Raw genomic sequence first — 16,879 nt, forward strand, 5'->3', positions numbered from 1 at the left:
TGTATGTGATTTGTACCCTTTTTTAACCTTATTCTTCACACTTTTACGCCTTATCTCTTCACTCCTTTACGCCTTCCTCTTCGTCTATTTGTATTTGTCTGCACCTGACCTCCTAAATGATATAAATCCAATATGCCCTGTACTGTATCATCACCTGAGAATGATCCATGTAGGTTCGAAACGTTGTGTAAATTTATAATAAGTGTCATACACTCTACAGTTACTTATTTTCTTCACCTTGAACGAAGATGACTTTACAGGAGAAATCTTCCAATTAAACCAAGATGCAAGAGCACTAGTCAGAGGGATAGAAGCCCTAAACAAGAAAATAATCAATAAAGAAAAAAATGCAGTAATATTCAACGAAACATGTAAAAAATAAAACCTGCTGCCAATATACACCAAAAATATATATATATATATATATATATATATATATATATATATATATATATATATATATATATATATATATATATATATATATATATATATATATATATATATATATATATATATATAACTGAAAACTCACACCCCAGTGACTCGAACCCATACTGCCAGAAGCAATGCATCTGATGCACAGGATCCCTTAACTACTCGACCAACACGACCGGACAAAAGAGGATGGTAGCCGATGCTAATTCCCATCCCCCCGCCGGCACTCTGTTGTTAATCTTAGGCACGGTATTTTATCAAATCACCTCATTCTTTGGGGCACACGTGAAGAACACAAATGCGAACAAGCCTGAACGGTCTCCAGACATATATGCAACTGAAAACTCACACCCCAGAAGTGACTCGAACCCATACTGCAAGAAGCAATGCATCTGATGTACAGGATCCCTTAACCACTCGACCAACACGACCGGACAAAAAAGTGTGAGTGGGTGTTCTGGGGTGTGAGTTTTCAGTTGCATATATGTCTGGAGACCGTTAAGGCTTGTTCGCATTTTTGTTCCTCACGTGTGCCCCAAAGAATGAGGTGATTTGAAACAATGAGCATATTGCGTGTTTTATCTTGTTGCTTATATGCTGGTTCGGGGTCTTGAAGTGGGTAGAATGTAATTATGTTTTCCTCTTCTCCTCCTTTCTCACTCTCTGCCTCTCTCATCTGTTCTTTCTGCCTCTCTGCATCTCTCTCTCTCTCTCTCTCTCTCTCTCTCTCTCTCTCTCTCTCTCTCTCTCTCTCTCTCTCTCTCTCTCTCTCTCTCTCTCTCTCTCTCTCTCTCTCTCTCTCTCTCTCTCTCTCTCTCTCTCTCTCTCTCTCTCTCTCTCTCCCTCTCTCTCTCTCTCTCTCTCTCTCTCTCTCTCTCTCTCTCTCTCTCTCTCTCTCTCTCTCTCTCTCTCTCTCTCTCTCTCTCTCTCTCTCTCTCTCTCTCTCCCTTCATAGCTCCCTTTCATTCTCTTTCCCAGCGGGCCAAAGATACTCGAGTAACATTCAACGTTATCGACGTTGAGTCCACGTTATCGTCGTTTATTTAACGTCGATAACATTTTTTTTTAATATATGAGGTACATCTGCATTTGTGCAGCTGCCCTAGACTATATGAAGGGGAGTACAATGTGTCAAAAAGCTAGCAACGTGATGCTAAAAAATCCCCATCACACAGGATGGTTAGTCATACAGAGGCATGTGATAAGCTGTCTGCACTGGTAGACTCCGGATGCATTTTGAGGATATCATCAACACATGAGTGAATAAGGTAGCAGTGGTAATGAAAGTCCCATCTCGCAGGATGGTTAGTCATACAGGGCCATATGTTTAGTAGCCGGCACTGGCAAATTTTGGGTACACTGTGAGGATATCTTCAAGAATACAAGAGTGAATAAAGTAATTGCAAAGCTCCAGGTACCTCATGCCAACTTGTCTGAAAGGTCTAATAACTGGGCATTCGGTGATGTAGTGTGGGAGATCATGCCGTAGTTCCTGCTCACAGAGTTTGCAACTGGAGTGCTCAGGATTGGGAGATCCGTCACCTGTAGCCACCTGCCACAGGTAACGGTAACCCAACCTGATCCTTGCAACCACTGTGTCGCACAGTCTGGTCGACGTTTTGTGCTGCCCATAGATATAGGTTTCAGATCTGAACAAATCATAGCTTTTTATACTAGTACTTTCAGGTCGTTGGGAGTCAGTAATTTCTTTCCTATCAGATCTGAGTGTTTGGACCAATACAGTTTTGACAGCAGAGATGGGGATACCTAGATCTAATTCAACGTCATCCTTGTTACACGCTAATTTGGCTGCACTGTCTGTCTCATTATGATGGGTTATATTTATGTGTGATGGTATCCATACAAAGGAGATTCGAGACCCTTTACTCTGTGCAGCGATTAGGTCATTTATAATTGGAAGTACGAGGTTCTTGCTGTCGATCTTCCAAAAGTTTTCGGTTCGTTTTCGAGTAGAGAACAGGAGAAAAGCTTCTTGTAGCACTCACTGGACACTGTACAACATGGACACTCAAGCCCACATTTTAATACTTCATTGGATTTAATACGATAAGATTCGGAAGATCGGCCGATCTTTCTTAAAAACGGGCCTGGGGGTCGACCCCAACCATCCTATGACAATCAGTATACAATCACAGATCACCCTGCAAAGTTTGTAGAGGCTAGCTCACGCATCTGTTCCCTAACCTCGAAGAGACATCCAATATATACTATATATACACATAGAGTGGGGGAGTAACAGTAGAACTGTTCAGGGTTACATATTATTAAACTGGCTTGTATAGACGCGCGTGTGTGCGCCCGCACAACAAGTAGCAACTCAAGTGTTAACTTTTGACTAGGTAAGACAGGAAGAGTTATCCTCCATGGTCCAAGGGATTAGTGGCAGAGTTAGACAAGATGGCCGGCGTCCACCTTGTGCTTAAATTCATCAGTTTAGAGGAATTCAGTTATTAAAGTAATGGGAATTAATGACGTCTTTTGATAAGTAATTATATTAATTGGTCATCAATTTAGAGTAAAGAGTGACTTGGTGAACTAAAACGCTAACCAGGACACGGGGCTAGTGCAGCTCCCCCCCCCCAACCACCAAGCCTGCATCTCACCCCCCCCCCAACCACCAAGCCTGCATCTTAACCCCCCCAACCATCAAGCCTGCATCTCACCCCACCCAACCACCAAGCCTGCATCTCACCCCCCCCCACCAACCACCAAGCCTGCATCTAACCCACCCCCCCAACCACCAAGCCTGCATCTCACCCCCCCAACCACCAAGCCTGCATCACATCCCCCCAACCACCAAGCCAGCATCTCACCCCCCCCACCACCAAGCCTTCATTTCACCCCCCAACCACCAAGCCTGCATCTCACCCCCCCCCCAACCACCAAGCCTGCATCACATCCCCCCAACTACCAAGCCTGCATCTCACCCCCCAACCACCAAGCCTGCATCTCACCCCCCCCAACCACCAAGCCTGCATCACATCCCCCCAACCACCAAGCCTGCATCTCACCCCCCCCACCACCAAGCTTTCATCTCACCCCCCAACCACCAAGCCTGCATCACATCCCCCCAACCACCAAGCCTGCATCTCACCCCCCCAACCACCAAGCCTGCATCACATCCACCCAACCAGCAAGCCTTCATCACACCCCCCCACCACCAAGCCTACATCATAACCCCCCCAACCACCAAGCCTGCATCTTAACCCCCCCACCACCAAGCCTGCATCTTAACCCCCCCCACCACCAAGCCTGCATCTTAACCCCCCAACCACCAAGCCTGCATCTCACCTCCCCCTCCCAACCACCAAGCCTGCATCTCAACCCCCCCCAACCACCAAGCCTGCATCTTAACCCCCCCAACCATCAAGCCTGCATCTCACCCACCCAACCACCAAGCCTGCATCTAACCCCCCCCCCAACCACCAAGCCTGCATCTCACCCCCCCAACCACCAAGCCTTCATCTCACCCCCCCAACCACCAAGCCTGCATCTCACCCCCCCAACCACTAAGCCTGCATCACATCCCCAACCACCAAGCCTGCATCACACCCCCCCCCCCACCACCAAGCCTTCATCTCACCCCCAACCACCAAGCCTGCATCTCACCCCCCCCCACCACCAAGCCTGCATCTCACCCCCCAAAACCACCAAGCCTGCATCTCACCCCCCAACCACCAAGCCTGCATCACATCCCCCCAACCACCAAGCCTGCATCTCACCCCCAACCACGAAGCCTGCATCTCACCCGCCAACCACCAAGCCTGCATCACATCCCCCCAAACACCAAGCCTGCATCTCATCCCCCAACCACCAAGCCTGCATCTCACCCCCCAACCACCAAGCCTGCATCTCACCCCCCAAAACCACCAAGCCTGCATCTCACCCCCCAAAACCACCAAGCCTGCATCTCACCCCCCAAAACCACCAAGCCTGCATCTCACCCCGCCCCCCCCCCCCCCACCACCACCTTCCCCCTTCCCCTCCTCCCAGACGCCATCTTAGTTGATTTATCATGTGTTAGATTATTACTTAGCTTTGAGAACATTATATATCTGAGACAGGGATCAAAGTATACAGTAAGGAAGGAAACACTAAAGGGGAGGCAGGGGAGAGGACAGAAGGGGCAGGGGAGAGGACCGTAGGGGCAGGGGAGAGGACAGAGGGGCAGGGGAGAGGACAGAGTGGGCAGAGGGGGCATGGGAGAGGACAGAGGGGGCAGGGGAGAGGACAGAGGGGGCAGGGGAGAGGACAGAGGGGGCAGGGGAGAGGACAGAGGGGGCAGGGGAGAGGACAGAGTAGGCAGAGGGGGCAGGGGAAAGGACAGAGGGGGCAGAGGGGGCAGGGGAGAGGGCAGAGGGGGCAGAGGGGGCAGGGGAGATTGCAGAGGGGGCATGGGAGAGAACAGAGGGGGCAGGAGAGAGGACAGATGGGGCAGGGGAGAGGACAGAGGGGGCAGAGGGTCCAAGGGAAGGGTCAGAGGGGGCCGGGGAGTGGGCAGAGGTTCAGGTCAAGAACACCAGCCGCAGGACGACCAACAACAGCTCACCTGAGAACCACAAACTGAGAGCACAGATCACCAGGAAAATAGAATAGGGCAATACCACAGGTGCCATCAGAATCATAACCAGAGATGACACTATTGCCCCTATGAGCGCCACGACAGTACGGGCTCTACAAGACAAACACCCACCCAGAGCCCGAGACAGTAGCAGGGATCTCCAGGAAAACAATACTGGAATAGAACCCTTGACTGTTCGAGAATCTGAGGTGTACAAAACAGCATTGTCTTTCCCAACAGGTTCAGCAGGGGGGCTTTACAGGCCTAAGACCCCAGCACATCAAACAAATGCTGAACCCGGTGCTTGGAGATGCTGCAAAGGACCTTCTAGTGGAACTTACCAGATTATCCAATAATTGTTTGACTGGCAGCATCCCTGAGGACATCAGGCCTCTTTTTTATGGAGCTGCACTCAGTGCTCTAAGGAAGAAGGATAAGGGAATCAGGCCCATTGCCGTTGGCAACACCCTCCGACGCCTCGTAGCTAAGGCTGCAGTGAGATCTATCAGCCAGGAAGCAGCCACCTTGCTGAAACCTTAATCAGCTCGGGTTTGGGATCCCCCTAGGCTGTGAAGCTGCAGCACATGCAGCACGGGCTTACATTGCTGATCTCCCGGACCAGAAGGCACAAGTAAAGCTTATTATGTATTAACGACAAGACCTACCATTAATGTATGATGACTTACTGTAAATATGTAGCTCTTGTAATAGCACTTTCTCTGTAACTAGCTGACATTGTAACTATAAGGTGTGAAGGATAGATGAAATTGTTTATGTAATAATCTAAGATGAGGTCTGATAAAGACCTTTTGTGCCCTCTGTAATGCTTTTGCGCTACCGCTCACAGGATGAGTATGGGGTGCACAATAAACTAGCCGCCTTCGGCGGCAACAATCAATCAATCAAGTAAAGCTTGACTTTAAAAATGCCTTCAATCAAGTCAGAAGAGACACTGTCCTCAGGGCTGTACACAACTATTTCCGTCCCCTCTACCCATTCATCCGATCGTGCTACAGTGGGGACTCTAAGCTTCTTTTTGGTGAGCATGAAATAGACTCCTGTGAAGGTGTCCAACAAGGTGATCCCTTGGCCCCCTCCTTTTCTGCCTAGCTATCAAAGAGGTCACTGATAGACTGACAAGCGAGCTGAACATCTGGTACCTGGATGATGGCACTTTCGCCGGAACCCCGGATACCATATAAGGAAAATCCAGAGCAAAGAGCAGCCTTGAGCCTCATTCTCAATGCATCCAAATGCGAAATAGTCTCCCGCAACCCAGACATCACTGGCCAAATAAAAAAAGGTTCTTCCTGATATTCTTGTTGTCGAGCCACCTGACTACACCATTCTGGGGGCCCCAATAGGCCTGCAAGCAATCGAGGCCAAAATCACTGACCTAAGGAGAATGCTGGACAGGATTGACAAAATTAATGCACATGATTCTCTCCTTCCCCTCACAAGATGCTTATCTCTCCCTAAGTAGACTTACTTTCTGAGGTATTTTCCATCCTACAACAGCCCTAAATTAAATGTGTATGACACCCTTCTGAGGCCTATGCTGGTGAAATTCCTGAACCTGCCATTGGACGACTCTCAGTGGGAGCTAGCAACCCTCCCTGTAAGACTCGGTGGCCTTGGTGTCCGCACAGCCTCCCAGATTGCTCCTCGGTTCCTGTCCGGAAGCGGGGGAGCTTCAAGAGATCCATAACCTTTAAGCACCCTTTGTATCAACCATTGTATATCTTGTAACCATGAAATATATAATAAAGCACCAAAAACACAAAATGAAGTAGTAATAGGTGAAAACACATGGAAACTGTATTGGAGATGACCTAAACATTCCCTCTAACGTGTTATGTGTCGTTTCCTCCGAGGCTAAGGGTCCCCCTTTCTTCCAGCCAGAGGTGGTACTCCCTACCTACTTAAATATATATATATATATATATATATATATATATATATATATATATATATATATATATATATATATATATATATATATATATATATATATATATATATATATATATATATATATATATATATATATATATAACTGAAAACTCACACCCCAGAAGTGACTCGAACCCATACTCCCGAGTATGGGTTCACTCGGATAACCCATACTCCCGAGTAGCCGGCACTCGGATTACTATCCGAGTGCCGGCGGTGGGGTGGTTCAAATAGCCTCGGCTATCACCTCATTTTGTCCGGTCGTGATGGTCAAGTGGATTAAGGCGTCTTGTACATACCAGTTGCGTTGCTCCTGGGAGTATGGGTTCGAGTCACTTCTGGGGTGTGAGTTTTCAGTTGCATATTGTCCTGGGGACCATTCAGGCTTGTTCGCATATATATATATATATATATATATATATATATATATATATATATATATATATATATATATATATATATATATATATATATACACACACGCAGACGGACAGACATATATCACTAGCCCCCCTGACAACAAGAACTACACCACACTTTTCTCTCCGTGACATAATACAACAGTCCTTTCCCCCCCCCCCCCTCACTCCCCCACCACAATATCGACGCGACGACTAAGAAAAAAAACACAATTTATCACCAAGTGTTGCCATCCTTACACGGTTATCACACGAGTGTTGCAATTTACGTTTCCGCAACACACAGTTCTGGTAAAGCTTACCTATACTTTTGTTGCAATATAAGCGACTGGTGTACGCACTTGTATTTCTTGGCGAGAGTTCCAACAAGTGGATGAGGAAGTGTTTGTGGATGGTGTTTCTAAGTGGCTCTGGGGCGTGTGTGCACAATATTGTGTAACATGTGATCTATTCTCTTTAAGTGACCTTGGGCTAGAGAGCTCATTGATAAAGTACTCCCACACACACACACACAATACCCTTTACTCCCCCCTGATACAGCTGCCCTTGTTTGTTGTTGCTGTAACTGCTGCCCTTGTTTGTTGTTGCTGTAACTGTTGTCCTTGTTAATTGTTGCTGTAACTGTTGCCCTTGTTTGTTGTTGCTGTAACTGTTGTCCTTGTTAATTGTTGCTGTAACTGCTGCCCTTGTTTGTTGTTGTTGTAACTGTTGTCCTTGTTAATTGTTGCTGTAACTGCTGCCCTTGTTTGTTGTTGCTGTAACTGTTGTCCTTGTTAATTGTTGCTGTAACTGTTGCCCTTGTTTATTGTTGCTGTAACTGTTGCCCTTGTTAATTGTTGTTGTAACTGCTGCCCTTGTTTATTGTTGTTGTAACTGCTGCCCTTGTTTATTGTTGTTGTAACTGCTGCCCTTGTTTATTGTTGCTGTAACTGTTGCCCTTGTTTATTGTTGCTGTAACTGCTGCCCTTGTTTATTGTTGCTGTAACTGCTGCCCTTGTTTGTTGTTGTTGCTGTAACTGTTGCCCTTGTTTATTGTTGCTGTAACTGCTGCCCTTGTTTATTGTTGCTGTAACTGCTGCCCTTGTTTGTTGTTGTTGCTGTAACTGTTGCCCTTGTTTATTGTTGCTGTAACTGCTGCCCTTGTTTATTGTTGCTGTAACTGTTGTCCTTGTTTATTGTTGCTGTAACTGCTGCCCTTGTTTATTGTTGCTGTAACTGCTGCCCTTGTTTATTGTTGTTGCTGTAACTGCTGCCCTTGTGTGTTGTTGTTGCTGTAACTGCTGCCCTTGTTTATTGTTGCTGTAACTGCTGCCCTTGTTTATTGTTGTTGCTGTAACTGCTGCCCTTGTTTATTGTTGCTGTAACTGCTGCCCTTGTTTATTGTTGCTGTAACTGCTGCCCTTGTTTATTGTTGTTGCTGTAACTGCTGCCCTTGTTTATTGTTGTTGCTGTAACTGCTGCCCTTGTTTATTGTTGCTGTAACTGCTGCCCTTGTTTATTGTTGCTGTAACTGTTGTCCTTGTTTATTGTTGCTGTAACTGCTGCCCTTGTTTATTGTTGCTGTAACTGCTGCCCTTGTTTATTGTTGCTGTAACTGCTGCCCTTGTTTATTGTTGTTGCTGTAACTGCTGCCCTTGTTTATTGTTGCTGTAACTGTTGTCCTTGTTTATTGTTGCTGTAACTGCTGCCCTTGTTTATTGTTGTTGCTGTAACTGTTGTCCTTGTTTATTGTTGCTGTAACTGCTGCCCTTGTTTATTGTTGTTGCTGTAACTGTTGCCCTTGTTTGTTGTTGTTGCTGTAACTGCTGTCCTTGTGTGTTGTTGTTAAGAACATAAGAACAAAGGTAACTGCAGAAGGCCTATTGGCCCATACGAGGCAGCTCCTATTCTATAACCACCCAATCCCACTCATATACATGTCCACCCCGCGCTTGAAACAATCGAGGGACCCCACCTCCAGCACGTCACGCGGCAATTGGTTCTACAAATCAACAACCCTGTTACCGAACCAGTATTTACCCAAGTCTTTCCTAAATCTAAATTTATCCAATTTAAATCAATTGTTTCGTGTTCTGTCTAGTATTGATACTTTTAATACCCTATTAATATCCCCTTTGTTGTGTCCATTCATCTACTTGAAAACCTCTATCATGTCACCCCTAACTCTTCGCCTTTCCAGTGAATGCAATTTAAGCTTTGTTAATCTTTCTTCATATGAAAGATTTCTAATTTGGGGAATTAACTTAGTCATCCTACGCTTGGCACGTTCAAGTGAATTTATATCCATTCTATAGTACGGCGACCAAAACTGAACTGCATAATCTAAAAAGGCCTAACCAGAGCAAGATATAGCTGAAGAACAACACCAGGTGTCTTGTTACTAACGCTGCGATTAATAAATCTCAGTGTCCTATTTGCCTTATTACGAACATTCATGCATTGATCTCTTTGTTTTAAATTCTTACTTATCATAACTCCCAGATCCCTTTCGCAATCCGATTTCGCAATCTCAACACCATCTAGCTCGTATCTTGTAACTCTATCATCATTACCTAGCCTCAGAACTTTACATTATCAGCGTTAAACTGCATCTGAAAATCTTTTGATCATTTCAAAACCCTATCTAGCTCAACTTGAAGTGATAGTGAGTCTTCTTACGTGTTAATTTCCCTACCGATTTTTGTATCATCTGCAAATTTGCAGATGTTGCTACTCAAACCTGAATCTAAATCATTTATGTATATTATAAACAACAGAGGTCCCAGGACAGAGCCTTGAGACACTTCACTAACAACATTATCCCACTCTGACTTAACCCCATTTATACTAACTCTCTGTTTCCTTTGGAATAGCCATGCCAACTTAATATAGCACCCCCAATATTATGAGCCTCTATTTTTTTAATCAGTCTTTCATGTGGCACTGTATCAAAAGCTTTGCTAAAGTCAAGGTACACAACATCACAATCCTTACCACTATCAACTGCCTCAACTATGCTGGAATAAAAAGATAGCAAATTTGTTAAACATGAACGGCCATTTGTAAAACCATGTTGCGACTCATTTATTAATTTATGTTTTTCAAGATGAAGACGAATTGTATTTGCAATTATCGATTCAAGTAATTTTCCCACAATAGACGTTAGGCTAATTGCCCGATAGTTTGAGGCAAGTGATCTATCCCCTTTCTTAAATATCGGTACCACATTAGTTACCTTCCATGACTCTGGCACTCTACCTAACTCTATTGAATTATTAAATATGGTAGACAGTGGCTCGGAAAGCTCCTCTTTGCATTCTTTAAGCACCCTGGCAAACACTTCATCTGGCCCTGGGGATTTGTTTGGTTTTAGTTTTACTATTTGTTTAATTACATCCTCCCTGGTAACTGCTAAACTAGTCAACCTGTCCTCATCCCCACCCACATAGACTTGTTCGGCTGAAGGCATATTGTTAAGTTCTTCTTTAGTAAATACAGATATAAAATATTTGTTAAAAATACTACTCATCTCTTTGTCATTATCCGTTATTTGACCTGTCTCAGATTTTAATGGACCTATCCTTTCCCTAGTCTTAGTTCGATATAACTGAAAAAACCCTTTAGGATTTGACTTTGCTTGCTCTGCTATGCGAACTTCATAGTTTCTTTTTGCTTTCCTAATCTCTTTTTTAACATTTCTAACCAGTTGTATGAATTCCTGTTCTAACCTGACTTCCCCATTCTTAATCCTTTTGTACCAAGCTCTCTTTTTACCTATAAGGTTCTTTAAATTATTTGTTATCCACTTTGGGTCATTAGTATTCGATCTATTCAATTTGTATGTTATACTACGTTCCTGTGCTTTGTTTAGAACATTCTTAAATAAGTTATATATTAAATCCACATCGAAATCCCCTTTTACGTCACCTATCACTGGGTTCATGTCTCGCTCTAAGACCGGCCCACACCCCATACCCAAGAGTTTCCAATCTATTTGACCCAAAAAATTTCTTAGGCTATTAAAATCAGCTTTTCGAAAATCTGGCACTTTAACAGAATTTTCTCCTACAGGTCTATTCCATTCTATGCTAAATCTGATTACTTTGTGATCACTGTTCCCTAGCTCACTCCCTATTTCGATGTCATTAATTTGTGTTTCCCTGTTAGTTAACACTAAATCTAAAATATTATTTTCCCGCGTTGGTTCCTTAATGTGTTGCGTAAGAAAGCAATCGTCAATTCATTCTAGAAAATCTTCTGCTTCACTATTCCCTGTTTTGTTCACCCAGTTTATTCCACTAAAATTAAAGTCACCCATGACATAAATACTGTTAGATCTAGATGCTCTAGATATTTCATCCCATAGATGCTTTGCTTCCATTCTGTCTAAATTTGGTGGCCTATATATAACTCCTATTATAATATTATTTGCTTTTTCGTATAATTCTATCCAAATAGTTTCTGTGTGTGGCTCAGTTTTGATTCCCTCTTTGAGACTACATTTCAAATTGTCCCTAACATATATGGCTACTCCCCATCCTCGTCTAATATATCTATCTGTGTGAAATAGTTTAAATCCATTTATCTGACATTCAGCTAATAGTTCTCTATTTTCTACATTCATCCACGTTTCGGTAAGTGCAATAATATCTATTTTTTCTGTGCAGACAAGAGCATTTAATTCATTAATTTTATTTCTTAGACTTCTACTGTTAGTGTAATATATCCTAAGTGAATTGTTATTTTGAGGCCCTTTTCTTTCCCTGATCATTTTGCCAATTCTTTTCTCCCACGAACACATACTTTTATTACCTCCTTCCTCCAAATCAATTCCCATACCACTATCTACTAACAGTTTAAACCCAAACAAACACCTCTAACCACTGGTTCCAACGAGTTCGCAACAGCAACAACCCCAGCCCTCGATAGATGCACTCCATCACGAGCATACATTTCATTTCTTCCATAGAAGCGTTCCCAGTTGTCTATGAAAGATATTGCATTTGATTTGCAATATCTTTCCAGCCGGCAATTGACACCAAGTGCTCTCGACATCCATTCATTTCCCACTCCCTTTCTTGGAAGAATGCCACATATGATCGGGATTCCTCCCTTGCTCCTAACTAATTCAATGGCTGTCCTAAATCTCTGTATTAGTTCCTCACTCCTAACTCGCCCAACATCATTACCCCCTGCACTAATACAAATAATGAGTTTGTTCCCATTTCCCGTCATAATATCATTCATGTTTTCAACAATATCACCAATTCCAGCTCCCGGATAGCAAACCCTTAATCTGTTCCCCCTATCTCTGGCACAAAACGTTCTGTCTAAATACCTCACCTGGGAATCTCCCACAACCAAAATTCGCTTCTGTACCGCCTTAACTTTCTGAGCAGCCTGAGGGGCCTGCGCTCCGCCGTTCCTCGCTGATTTCCTTGCTGCAGGCGCACTACAGCCCTCTACCACCGCGTAAGGTGGTAGAGGGGGACCCTTCATTGTTTCAAGCTCGGGTTGGACAAGTATATGAGTGGGATTGGGTGGTTATAGATAGGAGCTGCCTCGTATGGGCCAATAGGCCTTCTGCAGTTACCTTTGTTCTTATGTTCTTATGTGATTCTTCAGCTATATCTTGCTCTGGTTAGGCCCCATTTAGATTATGCAGTTCAGTTTTGGTCGCCGTACTATAGAATGGATATAAATTCACTTGAACGTGTCCAGCGTAGGATGACAAAGTTAATTCCCCAAATTAGAAGTCTTTCATATGAAGAAAGATTAACAAAGCTTAAATTACATTCACTGGAAAGACGAAGAGTTAGGGGTGACATGATAAAAGTTTACAAATGGATGAATGGACATAACAAAGGGGATATTAATAGGGTATTAAAAGTATCAACTCAAGACAGAACACGAAACAATGGGTTTAAATTGGATAAGTTTAGATTTAGGAAAGACTTGGGTAAATACTGGTTTGGTAACAGGGTTGTTGATTTGTGGAACCAATTACCGCGTAACGTGGTGGAGGTGGGGTCCCTCGATTGTTTCAAGCGCGGGGTGGACATGTACATGAGTGGGATTGGGTGGTTATAGATAGGAGCTGCCTCGTATGGGCCAATAGGCCTTCTGCAGTTACCTTTGTTCTTATATTCTTATGTTCTTGTTTGTTGTTGCTGTAACTGTTGCCCTTGTTTGTTGCTGTTGTTATAACTGTTGCCCTAGTTTATTGTTGTTGCTTTAACTGTTGCCCTTGTTTGTTGTTTTTGTTGTAACTGCTGCACTTGTGTGTTGTTAGTGTGAGGGGACTGGGCCAGGTATTGACAACAATCCCAACTAGCATTTATGTTAGAGCAGCTGGGATAAGACCGTATGTATGCTGTTGCAACAATTGTTATCACGTCATCCATGAAAAACAAAATTGATTTACAAGATTCAATAGTAACGAAAATATGGATGAAATGTCATTACATGATCTTTAATATTATGATACAGTTTATTTACTTAAAAATAAATTATTTATAAGTAGGAAACGTTGAGTTTATCTTGATCTTGAGTAACGTGAAGGCGGGAGTGCGGGTGTGGTGGTGGGCCGCTCACACACGCCGCTTAAACTGAAATCGATGGCGCTCGCTGATGATAGCATCAACCTTCCCTACTTCACTTTCCTGACCCTGTATTCTCCCTGGCCCTGCCCGCACCCTGGCCCTGCCCGCTCCCTGGCCCAGCCCGCTCCCTGGCCCTGCTCGCTCCCTGGTCCTGCCCGCTCCCTGGCCCTGCCCGCTCCCTGGCCCAGCCCGCTTCCTGGCCCTGCCCGCTCCTGGCCCTGCCCGCTCCCTGGTCCTGCCCGCTCCCTGGCCCTGCCTGCTCCCTGGCCCTGTCCGCTCCCTGGCCCTGCCCGCTCCCTGGCCCTGCCCGCTCCCTCTCCCTGCCCGCTCCCTCTCCCTGGCCCTGTCCGCTCCCTGGCCCTGCCCGCTCCCTGGCCCTGCCCGCTCCCTGGCCCTGCCTGCTCCCTGTCCCTGCCCGCTCCCTTGCCCGGCCCGCTCCCTGGCCCGGCCCGCTCCTGGCCCTGCCCGCTCCCTTGCCTGGCCCGCTCCCTGGCCCGGCCGGTCCCTGGCCCTGCTCGCTCCCTGGCCCTGCCCGCGCTCCCTGGCCCTGCCCGCTCTCTGGCCCAGCCTGCTCCCTGGCCCGGCCCACTCCTGGCCCTGCCCGTTCCGTGGCCCGGCCCGCTTCCTGGCCCGGCCTGCTCCCTGGCCCGGCCCGCTCCCTGGCCCTGCCTGCTCCCTGGCCCTGCCCGCTCCCTTGCCTGGCCCGCTCCCTGGCCCGGCCTGCTCCCTGGCCCGGCCCGCTCCCTGGCCCTGCCCGCTCCCTGGCCCTGCCCGCTCCCTTGCCTGGCCCGCTCCCTGGCCCTGCCGGCTCCTGGCCCTGCCCGCTCCCTGGCCCTGCCTGCTACCTGGCCCTGCCCGCTCCTGGCCCGGCCCGCTCCCTGGCCTGCCCGCTCCCTGGCCCGGCCCGCTCCCTGGCTCTGCCCGCTCCCTGGCCCTGCCTGCTACCTGGCCCTGCCCGCTCCTGGCCCTGCCCACTTTCTAACTCAATAGCTCGGTCGATAGAGCTTTGGCCTCACGTGGGAGGTTCGAGTCTGCTAGCGCCAAGGTGAATGAAATACAACAATTTGGCTTATTCAGTAAACTTACCTGTAGTACAGAAGGAGCTTTCATTAAGGTAATGAAGAGCGTCCCTTGCATAAGGCTAAAGAGAACATGCACACAGCAGGACATGTTCCCACAGTGCTAGTATACTGACACACTCTTCCCTCTTGCTTGGGAACAATGTGAACTGACTGAACATTGGTGAACACACTGATATCAGCTTCACACCACACTGGCCGTAACAAGGGATATTGATCAGAGTTATAACTGCACACTCGTGTAAGAATCAACACATAACATTAACATAGGCAGTCAAGGGCACATAAGGTTATGCACAGTAATTATCTCACAATGATTAATGACAAATCACACAGTTACAAATAATTCCTGAAAGAGATTTGAATTCACTGAGACAATGATAATCAATATTATCAACACTGCTCACTCACGCCGTATTTACCCCATCGAATAACACACAAGTCATTGAGAGATGAATTAAGCAAATACTTTGTGGTATCCTGCCAGACAGAGAAGAGTGATGCTACTTGGTGACTGTATGGGTGAATATATATATATATATATATATATATATATATATATATATATATATATATATATATATATATATATATATATATATATATATATATATATATATATATATATATATACATACATACATACAATATATGTAAGGCAGGAATATATTTTCACATATTAACCTAATATATCGAATATATATATATATATATATATATATATATATATATATATATATATATATATATATATATATATATATATATATATATATATATATATATATATATATATATATATATATATATATATATATATATAGTTTGATTTCGAGGTAAGGAGGGGGGGGGGAGTGTCTAAAATACCCAGTTATGGGTCATGCGATGGAAAATTGGGATTATGTTGATTGTATATAGTAAATCATATCTATTTCAGAAAAATATGATGTAAAATGGAGATCATATCCAGGTATATAAGATTAGGTTAAGGATTGTTAAGTTGAACTGAAGATGAGAAAATGTCCATTAATAACACATTTACCAAGGTCATAGAGGATAGGGTGGGATGGGTTGGTTGTATTTATGTGAAAACAATGCAAAAAAAAAAAAAAGCGTGGAATGTAATGCAACGCCATTTTCTGGGTGAGACCCGGAGACTTCTCGGAGCTATCCAAGCTAATATGGATATAATAGTTTTCTGGCATCAGTCAATGTGCATGGAGTTCTTGACTACCAGGGACCACGAGCCAGAACCTGGCCCCTTCAGAAAGGCACATGGAGCAATGACCTATAGAAACCCCTTGTGGTTGGGAGCATTCTATGTCTGCCATCGACCAGGTCTGGTACCCAGAAAGGAAAGCGCCCCTAAATTAAATATTCAAATCCCAGGGTAAGAGATTGAAAATCTAAACAAGTACAGTGCTGCAAGGTGCGAGAAAATTACAGCGTACAATTACCAACATCTCAAGTTAATGCAACACTCGGAAGGCGCCCCTAACAAACCCCTATATACCGCCAGGAACTCCACAATCTTCGTTTGTGGAGTTCTGTCCACTTGTTTGGCTTTCGGTAGCAATATTTTCACCTGAATAGGAAGGCGCCCCTAACAAACCCCCTATTCTGGGGAAAATATTGCTACCGAAAGCCAAAGGAATGGACAGAACTCCACAGACGAAAATTAGCAAACGAGCATGACGTTATCACGTTGCAGTGCTGCTGTCTGCACAACCCCCCTCCCCCCCCCCTTCCCTATGAGGAGGAAGGGTCTCATCCCAGAAAACTGCGTTTCATTACATTCAACGCTGGGGTACTGGGGGGAGCCCCGTC

Source organism: Procambarus clarkii, chromosome 43, assembly GCF_040958095.1.
Source record: "Procambarus clarkii isolate CNS0578487 chromosome 43, FALCON_Pclarkii_2.0, whole genome shotgun sequence".
NCBI classification, from domain to species: Eukaryota; Metazoa; Arthropoda; class Malacostraca; order Decapoda; family Cambaridae; genus Procambarus; species Procambarus clarkii.